The following is a 16987-nucleotide window of genomic DNA, read 5'->3' on the forward strand; positions in this document are numbered from 1 at the left end:
ATCTTTCTGATTTCAAAGTCAGCTGTAAAGTTGAGGCTGACTAATTGCTATTGCTTGTGGTCCAGAGAAGTGTGTCTTCCCAGAAGCATTTTGAAAATGACTTTATTAAAGCAGGGATATTAAATATTACTAGTGCCTCTTGGATGGTGTAGTTTGTGGGTTGAGAGTTTGAAAGGAGGGAGTTAAGAAAAAGTTCAGTGCATGCCCATCCTGCCCTGGGAGCAAAGGAAGACAGACGAGGATTAGAAGCCTTGTCTGAGTGAATTATTTAAGATTTTTTATCTTTAAAATGCTTCCAGTCTAAACCACAGAGACATCATTTCTGTTCTTTAATTGGCATGAGTTTATTTGCCCCTCACTCAGTAAATAAAATTGGCTTTTCTTTTGATTGCCTGACATAAAAGATAAAAGCAAGCCGAGTCACAGTTGTATGATGGCGGATGGAGCTGCCTGATCTCTGTGCTCCCAGCTTTCCCCACTTGCACACATCTGCTGAACTATTGGGCTTATTAGGAAAAGGTTTCTAAAATGACTCCATTTCCCTTTTGAATTGCCCTTCCTCTTCTTTTATGACACAGAAAGACTTTTATCTACCCCAGCAGAATACGTCTGGGACTGGGAAATGCTAGAAGACACGCAGCTTGGCTTGTAGTCTGTGTGCTTCTGCATTTAGTTTGCTATAGTGTATCCCTGTGCTAGGAGCCTGGCAAAGAGTGAAGATCATGTTGTGTGCAGGTTATAATACTTGGTCTTTTCCAATGGCTGGAGGCACAGCGGAGAGCACTAGGGATGCTAACACACACACATAGGGTCTGTTGAATGCATTTTAGCAACATTCCCATCTCACTTCCATGGTCCTTTAAAGGTAAGTGATGACAATGCAAATGGAAAACAGGCACAGAGAGTTTTGTTTCATTTTGCAGTGGATTTTTAGTCCCTTTTTTAAAGTAGCTTGTGATTAATTTAGTGCAATATACTTCCTGACACCACAGCAGAAAATGATTTATATTTTGGCTACAGCAGCCAGAAAAAAAAGCTCTACGTGCTTGCACACAAGAATTACCGTACAGCATTTCTGTTCCTTTAAAATGATGTCTTCTGTTTGTCCTGGAAAGACAATGAAATCAAGCAAGTGTTTTACTTGATTAGGTCCTTTTGTAGAAAAGTTTATTTTTCACTAAGGAAACTTTATTTTGAAATGACTGTTATATTGTGTCAGAAGTAGCTGTTCGTTTGCTTCCATTTAGATGTTGCTAGCTGTTAGAATGCTCAGCTACAGGAATCAAAGATAAAATATAAATTAAAATTAAATAATGGTATTTAGTAGATGCTACGTCTTGTTAGAAACTGACAATGTTGTAACAAGCAATTTATTCAATGACCATGGCCATTTTTCATACTAGGAAATTCCTGCAAGGATGTAATGATTATGGGACATACATTCAAGAAAGTTCTGGGAACCCTTCTAACATAAATCTTTGTATATATAAATACATGTGTGTGTGTACATAAGTATAGATAGGAGTACTTAAGAGATTTGTATTTTTCTTTTTTTTTTTTTGTCAAAGAACCCATTGCTGGTGGTGTACTTCTGGTGGAAAATTCAAATTACTATTAAAAGAAATTTAAATTAACATTTACAGCTTTTTACTGAGATCTTTTAGAAAAGAATATTTAGTCAATGTTTTCTAATTTCAGGCTAGGTTTAACTAAAATTTTTCCAATTCTGCTTTTCTAACTATGAACAAGCTTCTAGCATTAAGAGAAGTGAAGAGGCAGAATGGTAGAGTCAGGTTCTTTAATTTTTCTATTAATTTCCTCTTTGAATTGACTAGCTTCTCAGTTTTTACCCTCCAACATTATGTATTATGGAATTTTTCCATTTGAAATACTCCATTCTCAAGAGTTAACCTTTCTTGGTCACTCTTGCCTGTATTATCAACATTGCCTCATTTTCATTATGCTGCTCTGGTAGTGACCTGCTGTTAATAAGAATTCTCAGAAATGGAAATAAACTCAGCAGGAACATTACGAATTAGGGTGTGTTTTCTCCAAATACCAAAAAAGGCGGCAAACAATGCATTAGAAACCTTTGTCTGACATTGTGTTACTGAGGAGATTTCTGTGAAGACGTCTCAAATTAATTTTAAGTCTCATTCTTTTTACAGCTGTAGTTTCTCCTTTTATTAGCCATCCAAAAAACATATACATACAGCAAGACTGTCATGATTGTTAGGTGAAAAGGATATGGTTAATGTTTTAAAGAGTAGAGATCTATCTGCATGGTTGTGGGGTGAAGAACAGCTAACTCCTGAGCTTCACGTTGATAGATCTGTGACACCTTGGGAGAAATGGTTGTGCACCTTGCCCTTAACCCTTTTTTTGATATTGTGACTTTGGTGACTTGTGTTTCTCTGCAAAGCGTATGGTAGAAGAAAGCACAATATAAGCGAACAAGAAAGCATTTTGAAATAGTCCAGACTGCAAACTAAGAATTTTAGCATCTAATTTTACACCAGCCTTATAATTCTTTGTTTTGTAACTAGACACATTTTATGGGCTTTTAATTGTGGTTTGTTTTGTTTAGTTTGGGGTTGGTATTTTTTGTTTGTCTTTAATGCATTGCTAGTTGTTCAGTACTCATGAGTAATACTCTAAAAATAAACCTTAGGATTGAACTTTAGGGAGGCAAGTTCATTAAGCAGGGAAACAATTTTGAGTTTCCATGAGATTTTGGTGAAGTCTGGGTGAAGAAGAGATTTAGCAGTGACAGTCATCACCATTGACAGTTGTCTATTTTGATATTTTAATATGGCCAAGCATCCTGGATTAGTCCTTGCCAAAAAAAGAAAAAGTTATCAAGGTTATTCAGTAGCAGGTTTTTACAGGGGATACTTTGACCATGTATGAAATAAAGCTTGCACTCAGACTCCTGAAGCTGCTCTTGAATATAAGCAGCACTAAAGATAGGTGATACCATCTGAATTTCTCCTGCTGCTATTACCAGAAAAAGCTCTATCACATTATCAAGAAATATTATGGTACTATTTAAGCTCCTGGATGAGGATTTGGGGAGCTTAGGGGACTTGAGGGAAGAAAAGGACTTTCTGTGCTCACCAAGCCCTACCTCATGGCTGATCTCGTATATCTTTGAGCTGTGCTGGAGCAGGGGCCTGGAGGCAACTCCAGCCCTGGTGAGGCCAGGGAGCAACATGGCATGGGGGGCAGGTCCCCAGTGTGCCCCCATGCCTGCTTTGTTTGGCCATGGCTGACACCTCCTAGGAGCCTCCTTGGGAGGCACAGGAGCAGGCAGCCCCAAACAGGGGTGTGGGGACTGCAGTGAGAGAGGCATAGCAGCGCTGCTCCATACAGGGACGAGTTGGGCTACAGGAGACACCATAAAGGAAGGCACAGGACTAATATTCCTAGTAACACCTGCCTTCATTAGCATCTCTGGCTTTCTAGTAGGTTTTTTTTTGATAGTTTGGTATCACCAACAGATTTGGAACATGACATCAATGTGATATCAGTATATCACCCATCTCTAATACACCTACACAGCAGCTGAGTTCATAAATGACTAGTTAGACATTGCTCAAGACGCTTACTACTGCCATAACTTTGGAAAAATATTCAATGCCTTGTTTTTGCCATGCAGTAGATTTCCCCATTTGAGATTGGGAAGTTTGTGCTCGTAACTCTTGAGACAAATATTTTTATTGTTATTACTCTTCCTATTATTATCATTATTATTATTATTATTATATATTTTTGTTATTGTTGCTATTGTTATTATTATTACTACGACATTTTTAACAGACAACAGCATACCAAATAATTAGTTACTCTTTTTCTCTTTTGTAATTGTCCTAAGAGGTATGTTTTTCTCTCGAACACTCATATTTAATTATATTCAGTATTTCATGGCAAGCAGTAATTAATGTAGTAATAGCCTCATCTGTTAATCAAATATGATCAGGAATTGCAAATCTATTGCAATTCTTGTCTCAAATGTTCCTTTCTGTTTCAGTTAACCAATTAACTTTATGCAGTTAACTGCTGCAGCCTTGCAGTTTTTCCACTTAACTAGAGAAAATATTATTGTTTAGAGTAAGAGCATAAATCACAATGTTGTGTAGTCCGTCAGCTCCCTGTTAAGTTTGACAGATACGCCATAAATGACTGCAGAGAGCATGTGAGCTGTAGCATTGCTAAGTTAATTAAGAGCTCTATATAAAAGATGGGGACCAAGGGTTTGTGACTTTGAAGCAGAAGGTTTGAAGGTTTTTTTCCCTGTTAACAATGATGTCCTACAGCTGTAAAATTCATCTAGTTATGCCCCTATGTTCACTCAGCAGGATGGTGCAAAAGAAATAGGGTAGGAAGGCTCTACAGAGAGATCTGGACAGGCTGGATGGATGGGCTGAGGCCAATTGCATGAGGTTCAACAAGGCCAAGTGCTGGGTCCTGCACTTTGGTCACAACAACCCCATGCAGCGCTACAGGCTTGGGGGGAAGAGTGACTGGAAAGCTGCCTGGCAGAAAAAGACCTCAGGGTGCTGGTTGACAGCCAGCTGAATATGAGCCAGCAGTGTGCCCAGGTGGCCAAGAAGGCCAAGAGCATCCTGGCCTGTATCAGAAATAGTGTGGCCAGTAGGAGCAGGGAAGTGATTGTTCCCCTGTACTCGGCACTGGTGAGGCCACGCCTTGAGTACTGTGTTCAGTTTTGGGCCCCTCACTACAGGAAAATCATTGAGGTGCTGGAACATGTCCAGAGAAGGGCAACCAAGGTGGTGAGGGGCCTGGAGCACAAGTCTTATGAGGAGCGGCTGAGGGAACTGGGGCTGTTTAGCCTGGAGAAAAGGAGGCTGAGGGGAGACCTTATCACTCTCTACAACTACCTGAAGGGGGGTTGTAGTGAGGTGGGTGCTGGTCTCTTCTGTCAGGTGGCTGGAGATAGGACAAGAGGAAATGGCCTCAAGTTGCAGCAGGGGAGGTTTAGGTTGTATATTAGGAAAAATTTCTTTACTGAAGGGGTTGTCAGGCATTGGAACAGGCTGCCCAGGGAAGTGGTTGAGTCACCATGACTGGAGGTATTTAAAAAGCGCGTAGACAAGGCACTTCAGGACACGGTTTAGTTGGCATGGTTAACAGTTGGACTCGATGATCTTGAAGGTCTTTTCCAACCTAAAGGATTCTATGATTCTATGATTCTATGGAATGTAGGCTGAAGACTGACTTCAGACAAGCCCCTTTCAAGAGTTAAAAGGGTGGGTGGAACTGGGATCTCTGAAGCCCTCTGTTTGCCGCCAAGGGTGCGTATTGCAAAATTCTCACTGCAAGGTTTTCTGGTCCTGGCTGTGCATGTGGGTGTGGCAGTTGTCTGCGCTGCTCCAGCTGAGGCTTAGCTGCTCCAGGGCTTGTCTGTGGTGTAGCCGAAGGGTGGCTGTAGCTCTGACTGCTCACCAGGGTGACTCCAGCTGTCCCAGCTCTTGCTCCTGCACCAACCTCCACATCTGTCTTTCCACTGACCCCAGGGCAGAGCTTGTCTGTCCCCCAGACAGTGCCAGTGGTGTTGGCTTGAGAAAAGGACTGATGGCATAAAGCCATGGCTGGTCCCCTTTGCAGACCTGGCACAGAGCAGGGGCCATTGCTCCCACTTGCCCTTATGCTAAGGTAGGGATGTTCCTGTGCCCGCCAGGCTGCCGGTCTGAAGCTGGCCCTGAGTCTGGGTACTAGCAGCAGTGTAACCACAACAGAGAGGTGCTCAGGTTGAAACAATTTACTCAGCTTCTTGGGCAAATTGTCACTGAGCAGCTGTACAACCCAGGGAGCTTCTGGTTAGAAAGGAATTTAAAAATATTTGAAATAATAATTGTAATTTTTTAAGTAAATCTGCACTGGGACTTGAATTTCCTATGAGCTAGATGCTCCACTTTCCAGTCTGCTCCATTCAGCAACTTTGAGTCTTCCATCCATTTGAAGTTACCACTGGAGCTTTAGTTGCTTGCATTGTTATGTGCTGCTTAATTCAGACTTTCTGTCCAGAAATACTCTGTTTTATATCATTCTACTTATACAAGGTGATTCTTTGCAGATCTGCATTGGGGAAATGTGCCTAAATGCATAAGCACTGAGGGAGCTGGTGTTCCCAACACTTACAAGAGCACTGGTGCTTGGGAACACATTCTCCACACATATCTGGCCAGGCTGCCTGCTGCCTATACTTTGTGCCCCTATACAAATTGACATGATTCCCCAAACCACTTCTAAATGTCAGCCTGTGCATCTTGTGTAAGGCTGTGATGAACTCACTGACATAACAGGTTAAGAGGCACCGTGACTTATGCTGCTGGTGACTGACAGTGCTAACAAATGAGAGAAAATGGACTTTGTAGTCTCTGATGCACTTTGGGATTTCTAGCAGCAAGCATCAAACTTTGCTACCTATATGCTGATGGTAAGGAGTACTGCAAAAATGCCACATGTATATAAGTCTGTAGATCACCACTGTTTTAAGCCTTTTCCCTGAAGTGTTTTTCATCTGATGTAGCCAAGAGTGAGTGCAAGCTGCCAGAAGAATACTGCTTAGATTTAAGGATTAGAAGTTTGGATTTGGACAAATAGATTGAGCAGTCAGAAAAGGTAAATCTGAACCCATGCTGAGCTCAATTATCTGCAGATCATGATTCCTCGTCATCTTTCCCCACACCCCTGCCCCTGGTGGGGTATTTTTCATGTAACCAAGCCCCAAACACTTGTCTCTGTTTAGAAAAGTACCTCAGGAATTTGGGGCTAGAAAACATTCTTCTCTTTGTATCAGTGGTTATTACAGCTGTAAAACATTGAAGCAGTGCCAGAGGATTCACAGATGTCTCCTTTCCTGTTGAGGTATTGGGAATGGGGGGGATAAGGGTGGGGAGGGCTCCAGGATCTGACAAGACAATGGTGTTGGACAGACACCATTCACCTGGGACGGTCCGTGGCTTGCTTCTAGCTGAGAAGCGCATGCCTCCCCAATGACCCACTTTGTGCTTCCCTATATGGAAAGTTAATGATTTTTTTTTTAACAAGGAAAGATTTTTTGGTAGGAAAACCAGATGAAGCAACATACTACTCTGTGATTAAAACCCAGGGAAGTTTCCTTTCCTTCAAAGGATGGCATGTCTGGAATGTGTTTGTTTTGCTTACCTAATCACAAGCCTACCTGACGCTGTCCTTATACACTGAATGAAATGTTATTTCCTAGTGGTTGCAAGTGCAATATGAGGCTTCTTTTCTCTTTTCCAGGAAAGAACTTAGTTTGTGATTATCATGCGTGCAGGTATATAGAGACTTATTACAAAAACCTGCTTCTGCCTAGTAAAACTTAATTTCTCTCTGGTTTATTACCTGGCTCAATGAAATTCAAGTCAGGTGTTTCATAACCAAATACTGTCTTCCTCATTGCCCAGTGTCTGACACATGTGAGACTCTGCGTATGAAAATGTAAGGTCAGTTTGACTGAGACAAAAAATGATCCTGAAGGATGGTAGGAACTATGGGGAAGGGAGGAGAGGGGAAACATCTAACAGAAAAGCAGGGTACCATAAATGCCCTTCGCATTTATCAATATGGACTGCATTCTTAGAACTTGTTGTTCCTGGACTACCTTTAACAGAGGTTTGGTAGGGTGGTTTGGTTTGTTTTTCTACAGTGCCTTGGAGTCACGGGATAAAATCCTGATTAACTGAAGTCAATGGGAATTTTGCTATATTTGGGTGACAGTTTTTCATCATTGTGACTGTTCCTGTCCCATGCAGGTTTATTACGCTAATCTCTCACATCAGTTAGTAATACTTGCTTAGCCTTCCCACTATTTGCTGTACCACAGACAATTTAAGAAAGCTTCAGCTGGTTCAGAGACAGCGGTTCCATTCTTTACTGGGGTAGACAAAATGAAACACATGCAGATCGGTGCTCCCAGATCCTGTCTGCTTGCCACTTTTTTTCCTAGGGGAAATCTAAGGAGTGGCTTTCCAAGGCAGAAGACCTAATTTGGCCACAGAAAACTGAGAGATCCTTTCTGTGTTTCGCTACCTTGAGTTCACTCATGGTTCTTTCTTCTTGGCTGTAAAAACTTTGTAGAAAAAACTTGCAATGCTATGTCTGCTGTCCCTCACATTTTTCAAAGCTTATCTGATAGGCTTTTAAACATGCCCTAGGCATAACTTCTTTCATATGGAGTCCCCCATCTCAAATATCCTTATTAAAGCTGCAGTCTTAAAATGCCACTATTGCACAGTAAGCATGAGTGTGCCCTAGGACTTTTATGGCAAAATACAAGCACATCACTGTTGCATACACTAATATGTTTTTTTGGAAAGGGCCCTTTCACATTCTGGAAAACACCCCTAATGTTTCAGTAATATAATACAATGCAGGATTGTTAAAAAGAAGAGGAGAGCAGGTGTGAGGAGGAACTGGTAGAAAAGCAGAGTGATATCCTCCCTTGTGGAAATGTTTTAAAAGATGCCACCTGCTATTTGGTGCAGCTTGATCTATTGCCAAAGCAAAAATATTTGCAACACTGAAGTATTCTTTTTAGCTGTGAAAACAAATCCCATTTTTTGGAGAGATGCTATTCAGAAAAGTTGTCAGCATCATCAGAGGAAACCACCCTATGTCTCTGTCAGGTACTGCAGAATTTTAACTACAGCTGCTACAAAATCCAAGACCTCTGTTCAATCTCTTTTTAAGTAACCTCTAAGACATGTTCACAGCAGGGCTTTCTTTGCTAGTTTATTTTAATTTAATTTTAGCTTCTTATGTTTTAAACTTTATTGCAGTATTGATTTGAAATAAAATCCAGAGATACTTAGCTGATGGTAATATGTCTATTTCTGTGAATAAATAATGCAAGAAACCAACCCATTGGATCTCACATTCTGCCTTGGGCAGAGGCTATTAAGTGTTGCAAGGAAGAGGAAACCCACCCATACTGTAGCTGGCCAACTGTGCCATGTCATACATGGTGGAGAAATCACTTTCAGGCCTCTGAGATGATCAGTTTACATCTCATAGCATGAAATTTTAATTACCTTTCCTTTAACATGCATAACTGCAAAGCTACTATATTTCAGCTCCTTTTTAAAGCCACCTGCAGTATATCCTGCCTAATTAGACACACAGCAAAGATGAACGAGGGTGTTTATAAGCAGGCAAATGAGACGAATTTGTGGGAAACGTTTTAAAAATAAGCTTAACCTAATCCTCCTGTTATTCTTATGAGTTCATTTATGCTTCTGGCAGGATAACCAGACAAAGCAGGACATGAGCTGTGACCAGCACAAAAAACTTTTCTGTAGAAAGTTTGCCTTAGGTTAGGAAGGTTTTGACAGCTCCAAGCAGCTTATTGAGCTTGCTCACACTGTCATTTGGAGAGCTGACTTGCTGAATGTGAGGGGTCCTTTCTAGAAGCTTTATATAGGTTAGATTTAACTGAAAGCTTTCCTGTGGGTGTTTTTAATAGCTGAAGGCTTGTCCTCCAGTTTTGCTGTTGTTTCCTAAATCTCACAGGGCATCCAAAAAATCTGGGGTGTTCCCAGTCTTTGAGACTTCTGGGGACCTTTGCATTCTGTCAGCTTTTTAGTAGCTCTCTGTGGTATAAAGTAGCAATCTGGTGTAAAGGCAAATCTGCTCGTCTCCTGTCCATCCCTGTAAGGGCTTGCTGTATCGATAGGCATGTGAAGGTCCTGTACTCCACACTTGCTCTCTCAAGTGTGCAAAGTGCTAGCGTGTAAAGCAATTAACTTCTGTTAATTACTCAAGCCTCATTTTTCCTTTAGTCTTCACAACATGTGAAGGAATCAGCACCTCACGTTACTGGTGATTTACACAGCCTCACAAATAAGTGCAGCATAAGCTGTTTTGGGAGGCCTCTATTGCTGCTGTTCAACCTGCAAAATGTTCATTCCTTGGGCAGTGGAGCACCAAGAGCAAGAGCAGATTGAGCACCAGGCACCACCAGCATGATGAGAGGCAGGAGCAGCCCTCATTTAACTGCAAGCATACAGGTCTTACACAGCTGTATGTGGCAGGGCCAGTGCTGTTGAGGGCTTGGGGCATGACAGCAAAAGCTCATGACCCCTCATGGCAAATCTTGGCACTGAGGATTATTGTACCCTAGGGCATCACAACACCACAGCAAAGAGCAGACTTGTGGGAAGTAAGAATGGGTGGAGGTACTTGTGCTTATACAGGAATATATATTTATCCATCTCAAATATTTATCATCACAATACCTAATCTTGGGTAAGATATGTGGCACAGGCTGGATGCATGGGTATGTGTGTCAGGTTCACCCACCCTTTAAACAGTTGAGATGCCACTTAGAAACACACCTGAGTGGCTCTGCTCTCATAATTAACTCTGTCTCTGGTGGACTCGTCAGAGCAGGTGTAGACTTATGCTAACATGGTGATATCTCAAAACTGGAGATTGCCAGTGCCATCTTGGAGCAGGGGTAGAATTAAAATGCCACTGGATCCAAAATGCACCATAAGCAGTCCCTTCCTCACCCAAAGGGAGTGGTAGGGTTATATTTTCACCTAGATGGAGGGCTCTGCGTATGTGAGAGCAGGTGCTGTGATTTCACCTCTTCATCATGATATGCAGAAGGTGAGGGCATTTAAGTCTCTCCCTGACTCCCTCACTTAAGCCAGTTGAAATTAAAATTGGTGGGGAATGTGCTGGGAATACTGAAGGAAGTTGGAGCCATATGTTTTCTTGCATTCCTGGGTACTCCTATAACTAATATTCTGTTTATATAATATTCCTGAAACATAAAAGCTAAAATAAATCCAGCTTGTGAAAATTAATAAGTCATTTCTCTTATGATCAGTCCAGAGGAAGCTGTTGTAAGTGTTAAGGTATTCAGACAGCTGATTTTTGTACATCAGCTCTCAAGTGAGGTATGTAGTTTACAGAGAGTGCTTAAGGTTATGCAGTCTATGAGTACATGAAGTAAGAGGCTGTTGAGGATGATGGATACCATGGCAGCAAAGAAAAAGTTTACAAAGTTCACTTCCTAAGTGCTCCTTCTTAGCACTTTACATTTTCAAATTGCAGTGTAAACATTAAATTCTCACTGCACCCTGGTTTAAAGTTGTTGAAATGAAGAAAGGGTTCTTTGCTGTTCAGGAAGCCAAGAGCAGATTTGAGATTAAAATGTGAAAGTGCCTGGTTCCTGGCCTCAAGCTCAAGTCCTTCTGATGGCATTTAAGAGGTTTCACATGCACAAGAAGTGTATTGTCTTAGTCTTGTCAAAGCACAAATTATTCTCAAACTTTCAGAAGAAAGTATTGCTAGTCTTTTTAAGACGGTACTAAATGTTCTTTGCTCCTGTAAGGCCCAATTAGATGACAACCTCATTAATACTCCATCCAGCAATGTGTCATTGGCAAGTAAGAACTTTAAAACAAGTAAAAACCTAGTAATGGATTGAGGTATGGACTTTAAAAGACTTGCTTTTGGAGCAGGAGGAGTCAATATGCAAGAAAAAACCCATACTCTGTTTTCAGATATCAAGGATTTGGCTGAGATTTGAAAGCCCATTTTTGTTGTTTTGCTCATCTATCTATGTGGTTCTTCTCTGTTGTACCGATTTCTCAGCGCATCGTTCATGAAAAAAGTTCCCATACTCTCTGGACAGATATTTTTCATCATGGCAAGGTGATGACATAGATCATAGATGTCCTAGAGGTCCTCAAATGGTGACATAAACTTTCAATGATTTCAAGATTTTCTGTGGGTACAGAAAACTTTTTCAAAAAGGCTTATAAACTACATGGCATGAGGAATAGACTTGGCCTTGTTTCCAAAGGCAAAGATGATTTGTTGACAATATAGAGAAGGATCACCAAGATACGCCTGAAGGGGTTGAAGGTTGTTTTGTAATCAGAGAACCACATAGATCCCACAAACGAGTGGCTATTTTATCTGCCACTGAGGTTGTTAACATGCTCTCAGACTCTATACATTAATTAGGCTGTGTTTTGTCACCATCTGAAATACGTAGTTCCCACTATTTGCATCGCGATTCCTCACTTTACAGAAGACCCAGATCTTCACTGCAATCATTAGCAGCAAAGATCTGATTTCAAAAATACCCATGAGCACAAAATTGAAATACAGTACACAGACATTTCAGCCCATTAGTAAGGGATATTTGGTTCATCTTCCAGCTCTCCTTTAACTCACCTGTGCTGATCTCCAGATAGTGTGTCTCTCTGGTTAGCTTGATCTCTAGACAGTCATTTCAAACTGGTGTCCATCCATTCCCTGCAGATGAAGAACACAGTTAGCAGGCATCTGTGAAAAGTGTACTCGGCACAGCCAGGTGAGATCACACAAAACATGGTGACAGAGAGGCAATGAGGGAACAAACTTCTCCAGCAGGGTGTTCTCTCATGAGCCTGTGCTTTCTCCCAACATGTCTAGACTGCTGCCTGACTTGACATAATCTATTCCATAGCCATAGCCTGTGTTAACAGGGTAGCCAGGCAATATCCCTGTCCAGGATTCCCATCTGTTTTTTGAGGCACGGAATTCGCACTGCGTGGTTCTGTTTATCAGCCGCGTGCAAACTGTGTGCTGTCTCGTAGCCCCCAGAATTTCCTTCACCTGTCTCTTTTACTTCTCTTTGTCTCTCAGTGCTGTTCATATTTCTTTCCAAATGATAAAGTACTTGGCCAGGAACGCTATTTAATTATGGAATACCACAGGGATTTTTGTCAACATTCCCCATCTATGGAAGTTACAGTTTTATATGGGCAAAGGAAATCTAACTGTGGCACTGGAAATAATAACTCTTGTGACATAAAAAGATGCTATTTGTTATCTGTACCGTCCTTGCAGCAGATGCAGGCACTGGGTTCAAAGTCATTCCAAGGTTGCATGACCTTGTACATTCTTAGAGACTTGTTGGTGGAGTATGTTTGAGTTCCATAATCGTGATGGGCCTGATCGACAGTGGTCTATGCAGAATGTTTAAAAGCTTTTCCGTATGACTAGGAAGTCAGGACTTGACACATTTCCTCGGTGTTTATAATTAAAACCCAGAAGAAGATATTAAATAGTTACTGGTTTCTATGTTGTGGTCAATATTGAGATTTATTGACTTGAGAACCAATATTGACTGAGGGGAAACTAAGCTTGATTTTTCCCCTAAGGCCTACCAAGTCTGGATGTTGACTGAAAACAGAAGGTTGCATGGTATAGACATCCAATAGCAACCTTTTCCAAGGATAGGAACTTGTTTCTTTGACTTTCAGAATGACACTGAAGTTTGTTATAATGTTTGTTACAATGCTTTGCAGAAATTCGCATTACAGTGTTGCTTTAAAGAGCCTTTTAACTGTGGGTATGCCCCTTTGACATACAGTTGTTGGGGTTATGTAGAGTGCATGAAACTGCTGGATTGGTAGCCTAAGGGAGGGAGCATTGTGTGTTGAGTGAGTACAACATGAACAGCAGCAACAGGAGCTTCTTGCAGTGTCCTACCATTATGTTTCCATCTCAGGCTGTGACAGCATCACTTGCTGAAGTCCACAGTTGGTATCATCCCTGTATCTATCCAGTTCTTGACTGTCTCAGAATTACTGCAAACAATCTGGTGAATTTTGCGACATAGACTGCTGCTTCCTGGGAAGCAAGAAAATGCAGCTGAACTCATTCCAAGTCACCACTACTCTTGCTTTTGTGTTCAAAGTTTTATCATCTAAAAACATCAGATGCCTGAAAGAGGAGAGTTTGAGCCAGGAAAGTCAGAGTTCGGAGCCTGAGCTCATAAACCAACATATTATGTGACTATCACTCCTACATATACAGCATATGTATTTTTGCCTGCTTCTGACTGTTGCCTGAATTATATACATTGCTGAAGATCAGAACACTGCTATTTTTTTAACAGTCTCTATGAAATTAATCTCTTGCAGATGCTCACTCGAGGCTGGCAGCATCCTTCATTTTCAAGCTTAAGGTACTAATAAAATTCTTAAGTCTGCTTTCCGTTCAGATGTGAGAAAGCCTTCCACTTTGACATGAACCAACTCTTTGATTCATTTTTTGTCAGGGGCAAGAGTGGGGCTAGTTCAGCTGTCAGGGCTCTAGACAGAATTGTATTTCACAAAGTAGGCCAATAACCCACTCAACAGTTAGACCCAGAGAAGTAGTTTACCCAGGAGTTTTGTATGCCTCCTTGGCAGCTTGGAGCCTGTCAAATTACACAGTCAGACCGAATTCAGGTTTCTTGGTGGCTCAGCAAAAGGATTGTGTTGTGAGCTGAGTGTGGAATGACCAAGAGAGGATTACTATGCTTATATGCAATAGGAACAGAAACAATTTTTGTAATATTGGGTGTCAACTGCAAGAAAACTAGCTTTATCTTAAGATCAATGGTATTTCTGAAAGCTGGCAAAAAGACACATGATTTAGTTTTCAAGGCTTGTATTGGTTTTGTCCTCCTCTCTTGTAGTGTCCACTGCCTGCTTTGAATGGCAACATTCTGCAAGCACAGTGATGCCTTACTTGTGCTTTTGGCTCAGGAAAATGCATTATGTCCTAGCAGCTGGTGTTTTCAGAAAACAGTAATAACTTCTTACAGAGTCTAACAGAAGAAGTTGCCTCAACGTTAAAAATTTTTAGTGTTCCCTTATATATCTTGTAAACATGAATGCAGTCTTCCGTGCAGTAATCCAAATGGAAGTGTGAAAGAATACCTTTTTTTGACCCTTTGTTTTCCCCTTTTGCAGTATAGGTGTGACAGTGATGGAGGAACATGTTTACAGGTCTGTGGGGCTGCTGGAAAAAAGATCCCTCCCAGGGCTGTTCACAAAGTGAATCATTAGCCTGACTGTAACAATAAATATCACCAGAGAACATGCAAGGATTTATCCAAAGGTCACATTCACCCAGAAGGTTTCTCCACTGCAAGAAGCTCGCAGCTGTGTTAAGATTAAAGAGTGTCAGAGAACCATAATGTGTGTGATTTTTTCACTCCGGGTAAAATATGAGCTGTTTGTTTAACAGCCCCAGCTGAGGGATGCTAGTGTCAGACTGCCTTGGGGCTCTCATATATATTTCTAGTGGTTTTTTAGTGTTCAGGAATAATCTCCTCTTTGATGCATTTATCTGACACATCCTAAGCTCCTGCGATGCCTGGGAGGAGATCTTCCTCCTGCTACTCTGAGAACTTTGATAGTCACTCAGAAAAGGGAAGCATAATGGGAACAGCTCAGAGAAATGGCTGAGGTCAAAGTCGTGTCCCAAAAATGGAAGTAACCCAAATGAATCACTTGCCTTCTCACTTGAATGTGCTTCACACACGGTGGGCCAGGCTGCCATGTGATAAACATTTTATCTGCAGCAACACAAAGCTGCTTGGGTGAATAGTCACTGATGGGCTTCAGTGAAAACCCTTGTGTCAGTTTTTATGCATGCATGTAAGGACGCAGTCACGTAGTTCAGTGTGTGGCAACATCTCTACAGCTAATCTTGTTAACCTGCTTCTCCTTTCATTGATAATATTTTTAAGTCAGGAATAGTGTCATGAGTTTAATACTGATTTAATCAGAGAAGCAAGAGTTTTGTTTTTAGTGGCATAGGGTGCACTGTAGCCTATGGTTGCACGATGTCTCTCTTGGTCTGTTTCTAGCAGATACCATGGGTTTTCTCCTCCCCTACCAATAGTGGTCCTGGCTTTTTGAGCTCAGGCAGGGTGCCTTGTGCTTTCAGGACCATGCGCTGGCATTCTCAGCGGTGGCAGTCCCCAGTAGATGCTGTGGAAAAATACTGTGGTGGCAGAGAGGGGCCTGGAGTGTTGCTGTACTGAATGTTCCTCGGGATGCAATTGTGGTTATCGTTGCATCTGTGGACAGTAAACAAATTAATCGTCTGACATTTCTGTTGCAGAAAACACCAGAGAAAAGCCATAAGGAAGTTTAATATAATTTTAATCGCCCTTTATCAGAGGACTCCACACTGGAGGTGCACATGTGCTGGGCATGAGGGAGCAATCTGCTGGTCTCTCCTCCTGGGTTTCCATTTTGAGTTGATTTTTCTGAAAACACTCAATGGCATGTTTTTGCTCTGTATTTTAGAGAAGCTTCAAGTGATCACCTCGTGAGAAGTGGACCCTACTGCAGACTACACAGCAGATTATAGGCAAATATTTTGACAGCCCAGCAAGAACTCTTTAGCAGCCAGTTAGCAGATTAATGTATTTAGAACCAGTGGGATTAGTAGCGACCTTCAGACTGACAGCTCTCTCAGCAGTGTAGCCATGCTGGTTGTTTGGATCATCTCTGAACCTGCTTTCTGTCTCTGTCCACATGGTTTTTATGTTGGCTTGATCTGGAGAGTCACAGAAATGATTGTGGGTTGTTAGAAGAGACGGGTTCCCATGTGTGATAGCCTTCATATATGGAAAGCTGCCATAAAACAGAACATTAGGAGAGAGGAAAACACCTGGCTGAACTGGTGTCATGTTTCTATTTTACATCCGAAAAACCTGTCTAAAGCCAAACTGCACAAGATAAAATACCTTAAATCTGTTGTCTTAGCTTGTGCAGAGCTCCTGGAGGACCTTAGTCAAAGCAGAGCACGCAGCTTTTGGCAGAAAACCGAGAGGTTTTTGTTGTTGGGGTTTTTTTCCCTGTTTAATACAAAGGTGATCCAGTCCTAATGAAGGAGAGCAGTACCCACTTTAATGTAATATTTCTCTGTGTTATTATGACACTAAATAGAAAACCTGCAAGCAGTGTGGTGATACACTCAGCTGTAGCCCAGCTAGACACAAGAGAAGACCAGGGTCCCATTGCAAGGAAGTAATACCTTTTCTTCAGGTAGCCAAGGGCTTTCATTTTGAATCTCCAAAGTTTTTTTGTAAGCATAAATTTTTTTTGACACCTTCAGGAGGTGGCTGGCGTTTTGGAGCTGGGTGAATGGG

The 16987-nt window shown here is 41.5% G+C and overlaps 1 protein-coding gene across 4 annotated transcripts in view; it reads left to right on the plus strand.

The window, feature by feature from the left end:
• The window catches only part of BMPER (BMP binding endothelial regulator), a 156392-nt gene that overhangs the window by 105971 nt on the left and 33434 nt on the right, over window positions 1-16987 (plus strand). The window lies entirely within an intron of this gene.

Source organism: Haliaeetus albicilla, chromosome 2 (assembly GCF_947461875.1).
Source record: "Haliaeetus albicilla chromosome 2, bHalAlb1.1, whole genome shotgun sequence".
Lineage (NCBI taxonomy): Eukaryota > Metazoa > Chordata > Aves > Accipitriformes > Accipitridae > Haliaeetus > Haliaeetus albicilla.